The sequence below is a fragment of the Silene latifolia genome, chromosome 10, assembly GCF_048544455.1.
Source record: "Silene latifolia isolate original U9 population chromosome 10, ASM4854445v1, whole genome shotgun sequence".
In the NCBI taxonomy this organism is placed as follows: domain Eukaryota; kingdom Viridiplantae; phylum Streptophyta; class Magnoliopsida; order Caryophyllales; family Caryophyllaceae; genus Silene; species Silene latifolia.
The window spans coordinates 82,809,444-82,826,472 of NC_133535.1; positions in this window are offsets into that span (position 1 = coordinate 82,809,444).

The following is a 17,029-nucleotide window of genomic DNA, read 5'->3' on the forward strand; positions in this document are numbered from 1 at the left end:
CCTGGAAGACTTCCACTCCCGGGTATCTAGCCCTGGCCACAGAGTCATAGATCGGCTCTGGAAAGCCGTGGTAGAGTTCAGACTCTCCCTCGGGGACAAAGTATCCGTTGAGAGTCAGGTGATAGGGACGGAGGATGACTCCGTGCTTCTTGCGTTTTCGGATTAGGAGGTTCATCTCCCGGATATCTTCGTCAGTAGGTTCGTATCCCAGCCCAAAGGGAATGTTGGGGACCTTAGCCTGTTTCAAGGGAGGCAATGGGTCTTTTAGTGGATTGAGCGGCAAACCCGGAAAATAACTCTGACGCATCATGATACGGTTTATCGTGAGGTTGGTGAACAGGTCACACTCAGAGGTTGCCGATTCATCAGTTATGGCGTTTACGGCTTGGAAACCCCACATTTCATTGTCGTCCTCCTCAATGGCTTGGGAGGCTACCCCTCTTCTCATAACTGCTTTGATTGGGGAAGCGGGGATCGTGATCGTTTTCCCGTTGAAGGGGACCCTGATCTTTTGGTGGAGCGTTGATGTGACCGCCTTGACGGCGTGAATCCAGGGGCGTCCCAGGAGCATGTTGAAGGACACGTCGATGTCGACCACTTGGAAATTGGTTTGTCTTTCTAATGGCCCGGTTGCGACGGTCAAAGTGACTAGCCCAGCGACCTTGCGGCGAGTCCCGTCATAGGCGCGTACTCCTTGATTCGTCGGGATTAAATCAGATTCCTTGATGCCCAGCCTGTGGGCAGTTTTGAGAGGAATGACATTCACGGCGGAAACATCATCCACGAGGACCATTGGTATATTCTTTTGGAGGCATTGTACGGTGATGTACAGGGCCAGGTTATGATTGGCTCCGAACAGGGGAATATCCTCGTCGGAGAAGACGACCGGGTTTCTCAGATCAGGGGCGTCTCTCATCATGTGTGCCACTATTTCTTATGGAGAAGAGGTGGAGGGCACGGTTAATTTTCCCAAGGCCTGCGGCAAGGCCTGTCGATGCTCAAAAGACGTTGCGATCAGTTGCCAAATTGAAATTTCGGCTTTTGCTTTCTGGAGCTATTTCAGGATTGAGTTCTCGGGGGCCTTTGGTTGAGTGTCCACTGATACGGTCGTTATGTACCAAAAACAAATACCTAAGTTACTACTAACAGAAGTCAGCGGTAAGTAGGGTCGATCTCCACAGGGAGGCTATTTTGCTAATTATATGTTTAACTCGGTCTGTCTAATGTCACAATGTGGGGGTTTTGATTATTTTAACTAAACTAATAAGAAGGTAAGAGAGAGATAAACGCAAAAAATTAACAGTAAGAGAAGGGGATATGCTAGGAGTCGGTCTACCGTGGCAGCTACACTATCGGGTCAACTGAGTCGATTAAACTATTGATAAGAAGAGCTATGGTCGTCACCTTTCGGTCCTTAAACCGCCCTAGGGTCTCCTAACTTAGCTTTCGCCCTAATTAGGTATCACCTATTGTAATTAAGCAAGCCTTCCCTTCCAATCTTTCGATCCAGGTCGGGGTTAACTAGATAAATTGGTCTCCTGCATGCATACATTCAACCTAAAAACAATTATATTGCCTAATACAATTCTTATCGCAAGGATAATCTAATCAAATCGATCCTATCATATTACTACCACGTCTTCCCTAATCCTAACATATTAAGGGATTTAGCTACGCATATTGATGAAACAAATAACAAGAATGAACAAGCAATTAATAAAAAGAGGCATAATAGAGAAGGAATAACAAGAATTGAATTGCATAAATTAAATACGAGAGTGAGAGAGATTAAGAACAAACTAATTATGAATAAGAATAAGGGAAGAGAAATTACAATTAATCCGAAAAATAGAGAAAAGAAGAAGCGCCGTTCCTGCCTCTACTAAGTCCAGGGAATGAATTGATATCCTCTTAGGTCTAAAAAACTCTTATTTATACTAAGTAGTATCATTATTATTAACTAAATATAAGATAAACATAAGATATAGTCTAATTATACTCGACACTATTATCCTCGCTGTAGCTAGTACTCGATCGAGTACTTCTGTTTATTTTCCTGCTTTGCGCACTGAACTTCAAACGGCTGCCATTTCTTCGTTACTTGGCAAACAGGGTGATTCCGGTGGCGTTGGAAAGCTAAGAGGACAGGCTTTAATCTCCAATTAGAATCACCTGAATATCTGTTGTAGAACTCGAGATATGGCTATCCAAAGCAGGCACTAGCAATTCGAAGTTTTTCCTTTGCTCGCCTAGCTATCTTTCTTCTTTGCGCATCTCAAAATAGCTACATTCCCGCTCCAAATTCACTCTTCCTCCAAATGCATGCTAAACGGACGGTAAAAGGCTTGATTTCACTACTTTTGGGTTCATTCCTGCAAATAAGACAAAATAACCCAAAGTAGCATATTCGGGGCATTTCGTAGCATAAAACCACGATAAAAGCATAGAAATACGTGCATAAAATCGGCTAAAAAGACTATATAAAATGCACGTATCAAATCTCCCCAAACTAAACCTTTACTCATCCCCGAGTAAACTAAAATGCAACTAATGGAACGGAAAAAGATAACTCAAAGCTAGCTACAAATGCCCACTTAAGCCAATTTAATGCAAGCAAACTAGCACTTATAGCAACAGTCAAATGCAAACGAGTTATAGGATGTTTATGAAAGTAGCTGAACCGTCGACCTTGCAAGACCTTTAACAATGGACTCTCACGGGCCACTCTTCTCTCATGAAGCAAAGGGTGAACATATATATATAAGAGAGAAAGAAAAATAGTCGCTCACCTAAACTACGACCCACATAAACATGCATGCAACTAATATGATAGACAATTCTAGCTACCGTACACACATTCCAACCAAACAAGGTCCGTCACAGCCGAGGGCTTACAAAAATATGGTAAAGTGAGGCAATGGGTAAGAAAAGGCAAACATTTATGGGAATGTGGAGGTATAGGCGGCCAAGCTAGTACCTAAACAGAACCATATGAGACATATCCATTTCCAACTCAATTATGAATTAAGCACATGCCCTTCATTTGGCATAAAATCTCACCAAACCAAACTGAACTAACTCCTCAAAAGATATGTAAATAAAGCATAGGAGTAGAAACCGACTAATCAACAAACAACATCTCTTTTTTTTTTTCTTTCTTTTTCTATTTTTTCGGTTTCTTCTTTTCTTCTTTTTCGAATTTTTTTTCAACTTCTTTTTTTTCTTTCTTTTTCACGTCTTTTTCATCATCCTCCTTTTCTTCATAAGTTACCAACTCCGAATCAATAGATGCAAGCCAAACTTGATACAATAGACAATATACCGCAGAACAATCTAAACTAGCTTGACAAGGCAAATTTGAATTTGGAATGTAGCTAAGGGTCAACAGGCAAATTTGGCTAATGTGGAGTTAAATGGGTAAAAATGAAAGAAAGGGAAATTGTAAGCACCTCCCTGCATGTGACACCAACCACTAACCCGAATGTATGACGGCAAAAAGCAATTGAATTTCATATACATGCAAATTGATGATACATGTTATGCAAGGAGTAACTACTCACAATCCTACATGAAACTGGTCATAAATGACACCAGTTTAAAAGGCTCTAATCCTTAGAATTTATAAGTAGGTTGCCAAAATTTCAGGTCAAGTCTATTCGTTCAGCTAAATTTAACATTAACTCGTAGATATGCATAAGACAAAACTAAAAAGAATAATAGTTTATTGCAAGGCTTAAGCAAAAAGACAATTATAGAGCAATATCATCATTGAAATCTACCGTTTCGACTCAACCTATATGCTAAAATAAACGTGAATTTTTTTTGAATTTTTGAAATTTTCTAATTTTTATGGGATTTTAAATTTTTATGAAAATACACAACCATGCATACATCAATTAAATGTGATAACAGAAATGCAATAAAAGCAATATGCAGACACAGATATGGATGCATAACCTCCCCAAACCAAATTGTACAATGCCCCCATGGTACTAAAACATGGAAAGGAAATGCAAACTAAAGGAGAAAGAGAGTAAATGCGGAAAACTCACAAGATTGCGCGAAGAAGGGACCTCCCCAAACCAGCCAGCAACATGGGAGGTCACTAATAGCTCCGAAACATCGTCACAAGAAGCTAAGTCAAGCAATGGGCGTCCAAAACAGCTCGATCGAGAGGAACGGTGGTCGATCGAGTAGAATAGTGGTCGATCGAGTAAAACTTTTTTTTTTTTACTCGATCGAGTAGAAAGTTACTCGATCGAGTAACTCGTCTTTCTGCAGCTTAAAGGTCGAGTAGAATTCCTGCAAAGATGCAATGAAAAACAGCCCGCAAACTAACTAAACAAGCATACTAAAATAGTTTATGGTATAAAAACCATTTATTGCAACTGAAATTAAATAAAAAGCAAAATAAAATCGCCGGGTTGCCTCCCCGGGTAGCGCTAACCCGACAGTCCCAGCTCGACCTTCTTCTCATCATCCAACAAAGCACGAGATCATTGGCCCACTACTAGGCCTCGATCGGACGTGGTAGCTTCAAAGATTGTCAAGCGGACATCCGGCCTCCACGGCTTGGCAATGTAAGAACAACAACGACTTCCCACAAAGATCCGGTCCCAAACTATTGTCTCATCACGCAACTTCTTCCTAGGCGGTGTAGCTTTATCAACACCTCCTCCCGGGTCGTCTATCCGAGCGATTCCGGATTCCGGACTCGGAGCACCCATCTCGCCTCTCGGGTCTGTGAACTTTTCAAGACCTGTAAGAAGAGAAACAAAACAATGTCCCTCCACCCGCTCCCGAAATGGGGCGGAGGTGTTATAACAAAGAAAGAATAAGTGACACACTAGGAATATCAGACGGAATATCAATGGACTCTACATGAGGGATATCGTCACAGGATATGATATGCATAGGTTCGTTAGGATCATCAGACTTAGTAAAAACCAAATCCTCCCCTCCGACCTGAAAGGTAAGTGTCCCAACCCCGACATCAACAATTGTGCCAGCAGTGCACAAAAATGGTCGTCCCAAAATAATGGGAACATTGCGGTCTTCGGGTATGTTTAAGACAATGAAATCTGCGGGAATATAGAAATTCCCGATCTTAACAGGTACGTCATGTAAAGCTCCTTTGACCCGTACATAGGAGTAATCAGCCAACTGGACAGTCGTTCTAGCGCGTGTGAACTTAGTCAACCCAAATTTCAAGGCAAGAGACAAAGGTAAAATGTTAACATTAGAATCGAGGTCACATAAAACATTATCAAACGAATGGGTCCCTATTGAACACGGAATAGGAAAACGACTTGGGTCAGACATATTAGGGGGGTCCCATTCCGAAGAAGTGTGCTACACTCTTCAGTCATAGCTACATTCATTATCGTCTCACTAGCATCCTTCTCAGACCAATCAATTTGAGAAATAAAATTAGCATAAGTAGGTACCTCAGTGATCATCTCATCGTAATGAGCAGCGACATTGAAAGCTCGTATGCGGTCCAGAAATCTACGGTGTGGCAGCAATCGTTGTGGATAAGGAACTTGAACAGAATAGGAGTTGACCGTATGTTCCTTTGTATCGTCACTTGGAATAGGCGTTGGTGACGATTTAACAGTTTCCGTAGCTTCTGGGGTTGATCGAGCATGTCTATTAGTCGATCGAACTGTTTCCCCTTCGTCTTGATCGATCGAGCGGTTGTTGCTCGATCGACCACTTTCCTCCTGAATTCCACTCGATCGAGCAGATTTACTAATCGATCGAGCACTTTCTCCTGGAAAATCACTCGATCGACCAATGTTAGTCACTCGATCGAGTGATTCCTTCTGTACAGGGCTGAAATCTTCTCATAAACTCTTGAAGTACGATAGGAATTCGTCATCCGAGTCATAGAAATCATTCTCAACATTGGGTGACACGGGTTCTTCATGAGACGGAATGGTGTTGGTGTTGATAGCATTCACCATCTCACATTGCTCTTGCTCGGTAATTAATTGATCACACCGAGCCTCTAGCTTCTTCATACGGCTATCAAATTCCGCACTAGAATTATGACACTGTAGTGCAAGTGCCAATATCAGTGACTTAACTTCTTCAGCCTCATCATTCCTAGCAAGTGGGGGAATTGGTTGCGGTGAGAAAGAATAACAAGGTGGTGGGTAGCCTTGTTGTAGCAACGGTTGTGGTCTAGGCCTCGGTGGAGGAGCAGCATCGTAGTGAGTACCACAACCCCGAGATTCTTTCCTCTCCCAATTAGTAGATCTTTCAGTTTGAAGCTCAAACTGAGCAATAAGTCGAGAGACGGACGTCATCTTGGCAAAAGAGTCGAAGGTACTCAAGCCTTCCCTTCGACAATCTTTCTCTAAAAACTGACTAATAGACACTGTAGACCTATCAAAACAAATAAGAAGAAAAAGATTAGAACGGCCTCAAGGTACTCAATCTTCCCTTGAGGCGAAAAACAGACAAAATTAAAACAGATAAAAAGCGTCGCCTCCCCGGCAACGGCGCCAAAATTTGATACGGTCGTTATGTACCAAAAATAAATACCTAAGTTACTACTAACAGAAGTCAGCGGTAAGTAGGGTCGATCTCCACAGGGAGGCTATTTTGCTAATTATCTGTTTAACTCGGTCTGTCTAATGTCACAATGTGGGGGTTTTGATTATTTTAACTAAACTAATAAGAAGGTAAGAGAGAGATAAACGCAAGAAATTAACAGTAAGAGAAGGGGATATGCTAGAGTCGGTCTACCGTGGCAGGCTACACTATCGGGTCAACGAGTCGATTAAACTATTGATAAGAAGAGCTATGGTCGTCACCTTTCGGTCCTTAAACCGCCCTAGGGTCTCCTAACTTAGCTTTCGCCCTAATTAGGTATCACCTATTGTAATTAAGCAAGCCTTCCCTTCCAATATTTCGATCCAGGTCGGGGTTAACTAGATAAATTGGTCTCCTGCATGCATACATTCAACCTAAAAACAATTATATTGCCTAATACAATTCTTATCGCAAGGATAATCTAATCAAGTCGATCCTATCATATTACTACCACGGCTTCCCTAATCCTAACATATTAAGGGATTTAGCTACGCATATTGATGAAACAAATAACAAGAATGAACAAGCAATTAATAAAAAGAGGCATAATAGAGAAGGAATAACAAGAATTGAATTGCATAAATTAAATACGAGAGTGAGAGAGATTAAGAACAAACTAATTATGAATAAGAATAAGGGAAGAGAAATTACAATTAATCCGAAAAATAGAGAAAAGAAGAAGCGTCGTTCCTGCCTCTACTAAGTCCAGGGAATGAATTGATATCCTCTTAGGTCTAAAAAACTCTTATTTATACTAAGTAGTATCATTATTATTAACTAAATATAAGATAAACATAAGATATAGTCTAATTATACTCGACACTATTATCCTCGCCGTAGCTAGTACTCAATCGAGCACTTCTGTTTATTTTCCTGCTTTGCGCACTGAACTTCAAACGGCTGCTATTTCTTCGTTACTTGGTCAAACAGGGTGATTCTAGTGGCGTTGGAAAGCTAAGAGGACAAACTTTAATCTCTAATTGGAATCACCTGAATATCTGTTGTAGAACTCGATATATGGCTCTCCAAAGCAGGCACTAGCAATTCGAAGTTCTTCCTTTGCTCGCCTAGCTATCTTTCTTCTTTGCGCATCTCAAAATAGCTACATTCCCGCTCCAAATTCACTCTTCCTCCAAATGCATGCTAAACTGACGGTAAAAGGCTTGATTTCACTACTTTTGGGTTCATTCCTGCAAATAAGACAAAATAACCCAAAGTAGCATATTCGGGGCATTTCGTAGCATAAAACCACGATAAAAGCATAGAAATACGTGCATAAAATAGGCTAAAAAGACTATATAAAATGCACGTATCATCAGTTGCCAAATTGAGATTTCGGCTTTTGCTTTCTGGAGCTATTTCAGGATTGAGTTCTCGGGGGCCTTTGGTTGAGTGTCCACTGATACGGTCGTTATGTACCAAAAATAAATACCTAAGTTACTACTAACAGAAGTCAGCGGTAAGTAGGGTCGATCTCCACAGGGAGGCTATTTTGCTAATTATCTGTTTAACTCGGTCTGTCTAATGTCACAATGTGGGGGTTTTGATTATTTTAACTAAACTAATAAGAAGGAAAGAGAGAGATAAACGCAAGAAATTAACAGTAAGAGAAGGGGATATGCTAGGAGTCGGTCTACCGTGGCAGCTACACTATCGGGTCAACTGAGTCGATTAAACTATTGATAAGAAGAGCTATGATCGTCACCTTTCGGTCCTTAAACCGCCCTAGGGTCTCCTAACTTAGCTTTCGCCCTAATTAGGTATCACCTATTGTAATTAAGCAAGCCTTCCCTTCCAATATTTCGATCCAGGTCGGGGTTAACTAGATAAATTGGTCTCCTGCATGCATACATTCAACCTAAAAACAATTATATTGCCTAATACAATTCTTATCGCAAGGATAATCTAATCAAGTCGATCCTATCATATTACTACCACGGCTTCCCTAATCCTAACATATTAAGGGATTTAGCTACGCATATTGATGAAACAAATAACAAGAATGAACAAGCAATTAATAAAAAGAGGCATAATAGAGAAGGAATAACAAGAATTGAATTGCATAAATTAAATACGAGAGTGAGAGAGATTAAGAACAAACTAATTATGAATAAGAATAAGGGAAGAGAAATTACAATTAATCCGAAAAATAGAGAAAAGAAGAAGCGTCGTTCCTGCCTCTACTAAGTCCAGGGAATGAATTGATATCCTCTTAGGTCTAAAAAACTCTTATTTATACTAAGTAGTATCATTATTATTAACTAAATATAAGATAAACATAAGATATAGTCTAATTATACTCGACATTATTATCCTCGCCGTAGCTAGTACTCAATCGAGCACTTCTGTTTATTTTCCTGCTTTGCGCACTGAACTTCAAACGGCTGCTATTTCTTCGTTACTTGGTCAAACAGGGTGATTCTAGTGGCGTTGGAAAGCTAAGAGGACAAACTTTAATCTCCAATTGGAATCACCTGAATATCTGTTGTAGAACTCGATATATGGCTCTCCAAAGCAGGCACTAGCAATTCGAAGTTCTTCCTTTGCTCGCCTAGCTATCTTTCTTCTTTGTGCATCACAAAATAGCTACATTCCCACTCCAAATTCACTCTTCCTCCAAATGCATGCTAAACTGACGGTAAAAGGCTTGATTTCACTACTTTTGGGTTCATTCCTGCAAATAAGACAAAATAACCCAAAGTAGCATATTCGAGGCATTTCGTAGCATAAAACCACGATAAAAGCATAGAAATACGTGCATAAAATAGGCTAAAAAGACTATATAAAATGCACGTATCATTAGTTGCCAAATTGAGATTTCGGCTTTTGCTTTCTGGAGCTATTTCAGGATTGAGTTCTCGGGGGCCTTTGGTTGAGTGTCCACCTCTGGGACAATTTGGTCATTCGTTGTTGGAACGGCCATTGAGTTGCTCGGATTCTGATAGGGATGTCCGGACCGGGTGAGATGTCCGATTTCCTTCGTCCTCTTTTCCTTCCCCGAGAGGATATAGACATCCTCAACATCATCCCGCCAAATTTCAGGGTCTCGGGGATACCTTGGAGGGGTATTCCTCGGTGGGTAATTCTTATGGGGAATATTTTTGTGAGGGCGATTTTTGTGGAGGTAGTTATTTTGAGGGTAGTTATTTTGAGGGTAGTTTTCGTGAGGCCTATGCCAGAATGGTCGCGGGAGCAATCCATCCTGGGGTGGGTAGTTTTGAATGCTTGGGGAAATCTCCCTCGGACGCGGTGTTGGGGGATTGAAGATGAGTCGACGGTAGGCGTCGTCGAGTCGGGTGATTCTCTCAGAGAGGCTGGCTATGGCCTCCTCAACCTGCTGAAACATAGTGAGCATGGTGGCAGCACTGAATACGAACACTCCGTCTGAAGGATCCTTTTCCAGAATATTCACCTCGTCGTCAATTGGCAAGATGAGATGAGAGCAGTTTAGGGTCGGTTCATCGTCAGAGATGGCGTGAATTCCCAGGGGATTCGTTTTGTTGTTCGACTTAGTTGGTGGGGGTATAGGCAAATCTCCCTTCTCAATCATGTCCTGAATGAGGTGCTTGAGTTTGAAGCAATTTTCGGTATCATGCCCCTTCCCTCGATGATGCTGGCAATAGGCGTTGGGGTTCCAAAATCGGGATTTCTTGGCGTCGGCCGGGTCCGGGGCGGGCCCGATCGGTTGTAACTTCCCTTGGTCCATGAGCCTTTTCAAGGCACTTGCATAAGTCGACCCTATGTTGGTGAACACTCTCTAGGGGCGTTCAGTTTTCTTGGCAGATGGTTCGACGAGGTTAACCTCATCAATCTTGTTTGTCTGACCGTAAGGGCGAGATCCGGTAGAGGTGGATCCTTGATAACCCCTGCCAGTGGTCTTTGCTAAGACACCCTTTCGGAGGTCGTCCTCAATATGCGTCCCCAGAATCTGCAGATCCTGAAAAGTCTTGATATTCTGATACCTCAGTAGGTTGGCATAAACCGGGCGGAGGTTGTTGACAAGTTTTTCCACCAGAGTTGATTCACTCGGCTTACTGACCAATTGAGTACTCACCCTCCTCCAGCGGGTTAGGAACTCAGTGAACCCTTCCTTGTCGTTTTGGGTTAACACCTCTAGAGTATGGGTGTTGGCCTGGATCTCGACGTTGTCGGCATATTGTTTGGCAAACTCAACTGCGATCTCATCCCAAGTGGTAAGGTTTTTCGGATCCAAGGAGTAGTACCATTGGCGAAGAATCGGTTCCAGAGAGAATGGGAAGATCCGAGTAAAGAGCTCCTGTTTGACCCCTTTAATGGCCATGTAGTCTTTGAAAGCACGGATGTGGTTGAGTGGGTCCTCCACTCCCTTGAACTTGGGCACATCAGTCAGGGTGAAGTTGTCAGGTAACTGGTCCCCAACAGGTTCGAACCTTCGGTTGTTCTCAAGGTGGATATTGTTGCCCCGGGCTAGGAGCTGTTCTTCCAAGAGTTCCAGCCTCTTCTCGGTTTCAGTCAGAGGTGGGGTATTATGTTCCCCAATTTCCTTGTTCTCCAGGGCGTCGATACGGGTCTCGACGCTATCCAGAGTGACCTTAAGTGCGGTAAGCAGGCTGGCTAGCTGATCAGTTGTGACATCTCTGTTGTTATCATTGTTGTTGTGGTTGACAGACGAAGTTGAAGACGGGGCCATGGCTCTGAGGCAGAAAAATGGCTCACATTACAACTCAATCCAACACGGTTCCAAGACTGAACGCAGACAACACAAAGGACGAGACAAAGATCGACTCAACAAGACGGGGTGACCGTGTGTGGTCCCTCGGTGCTGACTCGATTTATGACGTGACGGTGTTTGACCGAACCTTTGACATGAGTCCAACATGACGGCGTGACGCCATTGGACGGGTCTCGTGGTGAGACGACTCATAAGTAAAGAGCCATAAGTACGTTTGCTTTGACTCGATAGACACGAGGCGGAATTGGAATGGTGGACTAAAGTTTTCGAAAATAGAAATTTCCAAAAAGATTCATTTGTCGCTTTAATGGGCGGCTTCCGAAGATAAAGATCTCCGCAAGTCGATCAGTTGAAAAGGGTTGTCTTAAGTTTATTTACAAAAGACGGTTTGAGTTTGAGTCGGCTCGAAAAACAGTGTGTTGCTTCTCAAGACGGTTTTGAAATTCAAAATTGTATGTTTTGAAAATCGAGCTTGAAATGTTTGAAAAGGTCTCGGGGACGGTGCATGGTCCTCGGGATCCCGAAAGTGTCTCGAGAAAAGGGTGTGTGCTTTTCTCGGGTTTTGAAAGAGAGCTATTGTCGGCGCGAAATGGGTTAAAATCCGTGTCTAGAAGCGGCGATTATAACGGCGTAAAAAGACGATTTGAAATGGTTATACAAAATCGGGTTTGAAAATCGTCATTATGACGGCCTAGAAAGGCGTGTTGAAATGGTTATACAAAATCGGGTTTGAAAATCGTCATTATGACGGCCTAGAAAGGCGTGTTGAAATGGTTATACAAAATCGGGTTTGAAAATCGTCATTATGACGGCCTAGAAAGGCGTTTTGAAATGGTTATACAAAACCGGGTTTGAAAAACGTCATTACGACGGCCTAGAAAGGCGTGTTGAAATGGTTATACAAAACCGGGTTTGAAAATCGTCATTACGACGGCCTAGAAAGGCGTGTTGAAATGGTTATACAAAACCGGGTTTGAAAATCGTCATTATGACGGCCTGGAAAGGCGTGTTGAAATGGTTATACAAAACCGGGTTTGAAAATCGTCATTATGACGGCCTAGAAAGGCGTGCATCGGTCGGCGAAAGACCGAGTTTTGAAATGGCCATTATGACGGCGCGAAAAGGGTGTTTTCGAAAGTTGAAAATGACACGGAAGGACTTATGATTAGATAGCACATAAGCACTCACAGTTCATTATATTATGCATCATGCTGACACGGGTTTTGGTTTTAAAAGGGTGGATTACACACCAAGCAATCAAACCCCGAAAGTGATGAAAGCTCTTCGACGAAACAGAAATGTGTAACGTCAATGGTATGCTTGACTCAATCGGGATTCGAAACGCGGGGATGAGAAGACTCATGCCGACGAGACGAGCCAATTGGTCGAAAAAGGTTAGGTTGTGGGCCCGGACAAGGAAACCCGACCGTGACCGTAATATCAATTAATGCATTCCAACCAAGACCTCGTTCGAGTCTCACCATCTAGGGATCACAAAGACGTAAGTGTCCTAGTTTTCCCCAGCAGAGTCGCCAATCTGTGGACATGGGCCACGTCTCGGTCTGTGGATTTGGGCCACCTACCGGTCCGTAGTCACGGGCCACCTGCACGCCAAGCCAATCTGTGGACATGCAGCGGTCTTTTGAAAGCCACGCTCGGTGGCGTAAAGGTGCTTTCGACCGGATCGTTTTAGATCGGTCGGTTTCATCTCGGTAAGGGTCTCGAAACGATTAGAGATGTTCGGAGTCGCCACCAAGCATTTGTGGGATGCCTGGAACCCGTTCGAATTCCACTTTATACCTCGGTCAAATCGAAGCACAAATCAGCGTTTGACATAGGTACTAAAGATAAGGAAATCGTCCCTCTTTAGCATCCTATCTCTAGAATGACTCTCGTACGCCCTGGATAAGGTCGTCCACTATCCAAAGTTTCTGAGTAAGAGGTGAAGGTACGTATTGGTAAGCCCTTTAATCAGACACCCAATCCCACCCGCGTTTAACGGCCTCTACTGATCGATCTTGGTTGGTTGAATGCAAAAGTTGATAAAACGTTTTAAATGCATGAATGCGCATCTAATGATTTAAACCTAACATGTGAGAACTTTCTAAGTCGGTTGGTTTAATCCAAGTATTAAGTATAAGATGTCGAGTTGGATTAATGATTGATTTGCATGCAAGACGGAAATTAAACATCCATTTACCGTATTAGGTTTAGGGTGCATAACATGATCCATTTGTCTTAGTAAGGCATTTTGCAAATATGGTTTGAATAGTCATCTGATCCGTCCTATATCCGGGTTAACCGGAGTCGGGATCGTCCTAGACTAATGCTGGAAGGGAACAGGCCCTGTACCAGACGGCTATAAGAGGCGCGAGCCAGCCGACGGTGTAAGGAGCCTCCCTCTGGTTTTGAAAATGAGAAATGAGGAGCCTGTTTGAGGCGCGGGTTAGCCAACGGTTGTATGCCGTGTTCTGACTGTTTAGAAAACGTTATAAAACGTGTTCAAAATGGGTGTTTGAACCCGGTTTGATTTTGAAAGGGTCGTTTAGACCGCATTTGTTGATTTGGAGAACTAGACTCGAATAATCATCATTATTTGATAATATTCGGTGTCGGGTTCGATTTGACAAACTTGACATGAATAGTTTTGAAAAATGATTATGGACTAATTGTTTTAAGTCCATTTCGAATGTAATTAGTCGATACTCGTCATCGTACCCGGGTTAAAATCCGGCATGGTATGTAGAACCAAGGATGATTTTGTGTTGGTGACTAATATGTTTGTTTGAAAATGTGAGGAAATGAAATAAAAGGCTTTAAAATACCTTCTAAATGTCATTAACCAAATATTATCACCGAAACACGGATTTAACCGTCATGGTATGAGGAACCAAGGGTGAAAAATGTTTTATGGTTAAAACATGTGAAATGAAACAAAAAGGTTTCGAAAGTACTTGAAATGGTAAAAACCGATTACAAATATGAAAAATGGATTAAGGGACATGACGAGAACAAACACGGTTGATCTCTGGTCTGAGTACCCCATTTAGGCGCGAGCCTGTTGGCGACCTAAGGGGCTTCTGCCTCAGACCAAAAATCAGTTTTGGCTCGTTTATTCCATGTTTTGGTTCATGTTATGCATGTTTTAGCATGTTAGAGTCATGAAACAAATAAAAACATAATGAAAGAGGATTTTTACACCCTCATACTTACATGTTTGGTTATGGCGAGTGACCGACGTAAGTGTAACAACTTGTTTGATCGGAAAAAACTCGGTTTAAAACCGTTTTGGTAAGTAAAAGAGTGTTTTAAAAGTTTAGTGATGGTGTAGTGGTCGAAGTGGTCGGGCAAGTGATTTAATGCATGATGACGGTACCAAACAATGTTTAAGGCTCGTGTTTACGATCGGTAGGTCGTAAATACGCGTCGGATTATGACTTAAAGTCGAGTCGAGAATTTTAAGGGAGAAAAGAGGGGGCGGACACTCGCGTAACTCTCAAATGAGTGGCATTTGAGGGGTATTTATAGGAAAATGAGTGGTTGTGTGAGTTTTGAGCGACGTGGCCACCTGGGCTGCTCAAAGAGGCACGAGCCACGTCGCGGGTCTTCGAGCTGTGTTGTCGCTTTCGCAACAAACGCAATCATGATTTGTTCTATCCTAGGTTTTGTAGTTACATGTTTGGTACTTGACCAACATGAATCCGGGAAAACTTAGCATAGAAGGCTTTGAGATATTTTGTTTTTGTGGTTGACTCGGTTTGACTCGTTGTTGGAGTCGGGATTTGAATTTTCGAGTCGGTTTTTGGTCCGGTGTCGGTTTTGACTCTAGTTAGTGTCATCGTGACCCCGTCATCGTGCATTAAACACTCCAGGTATTTTTGAAATGTTTTGAAATGTTTTATTTTCGAAATCGTTTTAAGTTTTCCGACGTAAAGTTGTACACAAATTGTCGATCAAACGCTGCGATTCCAAAACATGTTGTAGTCCGGTAATCATCGGGTGTTTGTTGGAGTCTCAGCAGATACTGGGTATCTACATGTGTGCACATTTTTTTTATGATTCACATGAGTTGACATGGAACATGTTATTAATAAAGATGCAAATGATGATTGTCCTAGTATGTATTGTGCTTATAAACAAGTGTGCAGTAATGATTCGAACATGTGTGGGTACCGAGTTTGAGCATGATGTGGAATTACGGGTTATACATGTATAATTGATTCAGGTGCATATTTTAATTTATTTGCCAAGTAGTACTAATGTGGATACAAATTTGTGGTTAATAGTGAGAACTAGCAACTTACACTATGTATATACAGCTTTATGATAACAATGATCATGAATAACGATAAGATGACTTTTGTTGTTTACATCCCTTGTTTATGTTTGATAATTACGTTGAAATTGGTTACTCTGTTAGGAAGCTTGATTAGTAGCATAACAAGTCAAGCGTGTTCGGTTATTTGAACTAGTAATAATATTGATATGTAATTGAAGGTTGTGTTATTGTATACGTTTCTTGTTCGAGTATATGTGCATAAACAGTGATTTGGTCTCGTCCTTTTGGTATTAGTTGGCTAAGTGAGCTTTGGTTTGCATTAGGGCTTTATGAGTTGTTACTGAAATGTGACATGATTTGATGATTTACAATCTCCTAGGAACGGGTTAAATATGACAGATGAGCACAAATATTGACCGTACGTGGTGGATTGTGGTTTCTTGTATCGTTAAAGATGTTGGTGGTGCATCACGAAACCCCGGGGTCTGTAGTTATATGGGATGAATAAGAAATGTTTTTAGGGAGATGTAATGTGATACTATGTTCTATATGTGGTTATTTGGATTTCCATTAGTAATTACTAATTCAAACAATGCGGTAACATGTTTATTATATTGAATGATAGCTTCTGTATGTGGTCGAACTATAGTTGTATATGTTGTTTATATGTTTTATTATGAATTATATTGTAAAGAAGGACCGTGTTATCGCGTGGATTGTGTGGTTTTATATGAGTTAGGTTACAGGGACGTAACCTTCTTTTTAAGGGGGATGAAATGTGACAACCCTAGTTTACTCGAGTTTATATGAGTTAGCATAGATTTTACTAGTTATGCATATGAGGTATATTAAAGTATGAGTTATATTGTGCTAATTATATGTGATGTTAGGTATCGTTGGTTGTAGTTGGTGCGAACTTCGGGGAGGAAGTTCTTTTTAAGGAGGGAAGACTATAATACTCCGTATTTTAGTTGGAGTACTCGGTCGAGTACTTGATTGGTACTCGGTCGAGTGTGTGTTACTCGGCCGAGTACACTTGACCGAGTAAATCGGTTCAGCAAGTTGACGGTTTCTTTTATATTTTGACCAAGGGTATCGTTATAATGCTTAAATCATTTTTAGTTCATTTTAACATATCTAAAAACAATTTTCTAAACCTAGAGAGAGGGAGAGAAAGAAGAGTGTCGAGCCTTTCTTTGGATTGGAGATTTCTCACCTTTTTCAACCTAATTCGATTTCCCTGTTTGTAAGTCGAGTTCATTCAATTGTTTATACTATTTTGAATCTTCGTCTTCTAAAAGTTTGAAAAGATAATCCTGTTTATTTGAAGTCTAGTTTATGCATATCAAATTTCGTAGTCATATTCCTTATGGTTTGTCCTAGGTGATTTATTTATGAACATGTCGCTGAAAAGTCCGCGAATCTGATTTGGTTGTGGA